Source organism: Meles meles, unplaced genomic scaffold (assembly GCF_922984935.1).
Source record: "Meles meles unplaced genomic scaffold, mMelMel3.1 paternal haplotype, whole genome shotgun sequence".
Taxonomy (NCBI): Eukaryota; Metazoa; Chordata; class Mammalia; order Carnivora; family Mustelidae; genus Meles; species Meles meles.
The window spans coordinates 62501-67003 of record NW_025721382.1 but is presented as its reverse complement, the minus strand read 5'-3'; positions in this window follow the sequence as shown (position 1 = coordinate 67003).

Genomic DNA, 4503 nt, shown 5'->3' with positions numbered 1-4503 from the left:
GGCGGGCGGGCGGGCGGGCGGGCGGGCGTGGGGGGATGGGGAGTGGCGGTGGCGGGGTGGGGTGGGGTGGGGTGGGGTGGGGTGGGGTGGGGTGGGGCGGGGCGGGGCGGGGCGGGGCAGGGCGGTGTCCAAGCGGCGGAAATTTCTCTAACCTGCAACACAGTCTTTATCAGTGCTGCTTTCAGTCCTTCCCCCAGATTCCATTTTCCACAAGCGACGGTCCCACCCAAGTGGGCTTCTTTCATGGTAAGACCCGTGTCCTCCCCTATGTCCTGCAGAGAGCGATGAGCCATGAGAAGCCAAAGTTGGGCGGATCCATATGAATCTAGGAAGTAAGCATCCTTCCTGAGACCATTAGCTGAAGTCCTGCTTCCTCTTTAGGACGCAATGTCTTAAAAAAGCAGGTATAGTCATTGGCTCGGGAAAAGGAGGAGGCCTAAGGACCACCCTAAAGAACAGAGTAGGGGGAGAAACAGAAGTGAAAAGATAGAAGAACTGGGGCACCTGGGTGGCTCCGTAGGTTAAAGCCTCTGCCTTTGGCTCGGTTTATGGTCCCGGGGTCCTGGGCTCGAGACGCCGGATTGGGCTCTCTGCTCGATGGGGAGCCTGCTTCTCCCTCTCTCTCTGCCTGCCTCTCTGCCTACTTGTGATCTCTGTCTGTCACATCAATAAATAAAATCTTGAAGAAGAAGAAGACGAAGGAGAAGGGGAAGGAGAAGAAGAAGGGGGGGGGGGCTGATTTCACCATCCCCAGCCTTTGAAATGATCTGGTATCCCCTCCTAAGAGAGAACCCATTCTCCGCCGAATGTTTCCTACTTCTTTTCACTAAGTATTGCCACCCAACAAGCACATTCCTATGCCACCAAACCGTCTCCGCAAACATAATTTGTAGTATCGGTGTTCTATTCTGCCATGTGAGTCTAGCATCCTGTGTTTAACTACTGTGACATTGTTCCACATTCAGGTGGATTCCAACTCTTGTTTGGGTGTGTGTGTGTGTGTGTGTGTGTGTGTGTGTGTGTGTGTGTGTGTGAGGGGAGGGTTCTGGGGGTGTGTCCATCTGCATTCAGTAGGTGTAGGGGAGGAAGAATGTTCCCTCTACTCCCCTTCTGAGTTGTTGACTGAGACACCGGTCAGAAAGAGACAGATCCCAGGGAGAGAAACAGTCGATTGACACGTGCAGCGCCCACCAGGCAGAATACACCCACACCAGAAGTCTCACAGAACGGCGGCGGCTCGGAATTCCCATGTCGAGGGCATGTCCTCCACAAAGAAAGATCCGGTTGTGGAGAAATGACAGGAGAGAGGAAAGCAGTTTTGGGCTTCTGAGCTCAGCCCACCACGGGAAGGCCAAGAGATGGAAGGGAACGGGCAGAGGAAGGTTTTCTGGGCACGTTCCTCTGATGCCGTCTGCAGACTGATGAGAATGTCTTCTTTTCCTCCTGCTCCATGGAGGGAAGGTGCCATTCCTAGGCGAGTTTTATCTCCCCCTTTCAGGTCAGGAAGCAGAGGGAGAGGCAAAGAAGTGTCCTCCTCAGGGCTATTGCCTTTCTCTCTCTCTCTCTCTCTCTCTCTCTCTCTCTCTCTCTTTCTTTCTTTATTCCTATCTCTCTCAAGGTTCTGTGTATGTATTTGACAGAGAGAAACAGAGCGAGGGAGGGAAACAAGCAGGGGCTGGGGGAGTGGGAGAGGGAGAAGCAGGTTTCCCACTGAGCAGGGAGCCAGATGCGATGGGAGCGGGTGTGTGTGTGTGTGTGTGTGTGTGTGTGTGTGCGCGCGCGCGCGCGCGCGTGCGCTACGCGCCTGAGATGGTGACCTGAGCCTATGGCAGACCCTTAACGCCTGAGCCACCCAGCTTACTGGGTGAAGAACAGCTTACTGTTTCTTAAGCGCTTCACATTCCAAAGAACCCGTGTGCCAAAGCGGTACGGGAGCGGGGAGCGGGGAGCGGGGAGCGGGGGAGCGGGGAGCGGGGAGCGGGGGAGCGGGGAGCGGGGGGGGGGGGAGCGGGGGGGGGAGCGGGGGGGCAGCGGGGGGGGGGAGGGGGGCGCCGGCACACAGGAAACCCGTTCTCTCCCTAGGCTACAAAAAGCTCAGTGGCCCCTGGCTGGTTCTCCATAGAGCGCGCTGACTCTTAGATCTGAGTCCTGAGTTGGAGCCCCACCCTGGTTGTAGGGTACACAAGAAAAACAACGACAGAAATAACAATGAAGAGCTCGATAAAGTCCGGCGCGCGTGGCCTCTGCCGCTCTTCCTACTTGGGCTCTCTATCTCGCTGTCAAATGCAGAAGCAAGAATCTTTAAAATGAAAGAAAGAAAGATGGAAAGGAAGGAAAGGAAGGAAGGAAGGAAGGAAGGAAGGAAGGAAGGGGAAGGGGAAAGGGAAGGAAGGGGAAGGGGAAAGGGAAGGAAGGGGAAGGGGAAAGGGAAGGAAGGGGAAGGGGAAAGGGAAGGAAGGGGAAGGGGAAAGGGAAGGAAGGGGAAGGGGAAAGGGAAGGAAGGGGAAGGGGGAGGGGGAAGGGGAAAGGGAAGGGGAAAGGGGAAAGGGAAGGGGGAAAGGGAAAGGGAAGGGGGAAAGGGAAGGGGGAAAGGGAAAGGGGAAGGGGAAGGGGAAGGGGAAGGGAAGGGAGAAAGAAAAAAAAAAATTACTTTCTACGGTGACAGAAGGACGGAGGTAGCCTCCTACCCAACCCCATAGCCTGCCTCCTTTCCAGCCAAATGACCAGCACCTGGGAATGGCTTTGAACCATTCTCCATGACTTGGGCTCGCCTGGTGGAAAAAGCGGGGTGCTGTTCATCTCACTTCTGGGCCAGCGTAAGAGGATGGAGTGAGGGTAGCTCTCGGTGGGGAAGGGGGCGCCACGAGACCCAAGGCGCAGGACCACCAGAGCATGATGAGATCGTTCTGGCCTTAAGGGGTGCAGGATAGCCTGTGAATCCTTTTCCAGGGAAGAAAGAGGCCACGCGAGACAGTGCAAAACACCTTTCCACAGTGTCTGCTGATGATGCTAGGACTTCTGTCCTCAGAGATGGTACCTGTTTAGTACCACTTCAAGTTTTAAGAGAAGGGGTCGGGCGGGAGACTCGGTGGCCCACGAACATCCTGTCGTCGTTCCACTCATCTTCCTAAGCTCATCGTGGAGAACGATGACGCCGTCCAAAGGAGCAGCGCGCCGATCCATGGAAACACCTGGGTGAGCCCCAAAAACGTGACGCTAAGAAAAAGGAACCCGAGAGCCACGGGTGACCTAATGAATGCCTTGGGATTCCAGGGGTAGGTAGGAAGGAGGCAGCCGTCATACCCCAATCCTAGGCAGGACGGAGGGGGGGATCGGAGGCTGTAGGGGGAGACCGGTGAAGAGAGTCAGGGTGAGGGGAGGGGGAGGCGCGGGTGGGAAGCGGGCAGGGGGTGGTAGGGGTGTTTCTTTTCGAAGGGATGGAAACGTTCTGGAAACGGTGGCGAGGGTTGCGCATCTTTGGGAGTCCCCTAAGGAATAAAAGGCTACCGAACCGCGTCCCTTGAAGAGTATGTGAATTATGGAGTGCGAATTTTATCTCCACTTTGAAAACGGGAGGGCAAAGGGTAGGTAGACGAGGGAGGGAGGGAGGGAGGGAGGGAGGTGACCGGGGCGGGTGGTTGGTGAACAGGGCGGCGGGTGGGTCTGCCTATCTCCCTCTCTCCCTTCCCGTCCCTTCTTCCCCCTTCAGTTCCTTCGTCCGTCCGTCCCTCCCTCCCTAGCCATCCGTGCGTGCCCGCGTGTGCGCGTCCATGCCCATTCCTCCACTCTGTGGGTCCGCGCACACATTCAAAACCGGTGGTGGGGGGGGAGGGGCAGGGAGTGGATGTGTAGGATACTGGGCATGCGTAGTATTCTGAGAGCTTCTGTGCGTTACCCCCACTCATCACCTCTGAGAGTGGACAGAGTCTGTGGGCGGCCACCCCCCCGCCCGGGTCCTGGGTCCGGCAGAGACTCCAAGCCAACGCAGGCCAGGCGGGGGGGGGTGGGGGGTGGGGGGTGGGGGGTGGGGGGTGGAAAAGCGTTCAGCAGGTGTAAGGGGAAGGTCCCATGATGGGTCGTTGGGGTGGGGGGAGCAAGAGAGGAGGTGGCCAGAAGAGGGGTGTCCTAGGTCATTTCAGAGAAAGGGAAAGTGGATAGCCGTCCCAGGGTCGATCGAACTTTCTGGAGAACAGCGGCGCCTGTGTCCGTTTTGACAGTGGTCTCCCCAGGTCCACCTTAAAGGTTCAGGTCTGTGGAAGTGACGGTGCAGAAGGCGCTTCGAGAAGAACACCGGTTCCCATGTCTCCAACGATCCGTCCACATCATGGCACTAGGGGCGCCTGGGTGGCTCCGTGAGTGAAAGCCTCTGCTTTCGGCTCAGGGTATGATCCCAGGGTCCTGGGTTCGAGCCCAGCATCGGGCTCTCTGCTCGGAGGAGGAGCCCCCTCCTCTCTCTCTGCCTACTTGTGATCTCCGTCTGTCCAATCGATCCATAAAATCTTC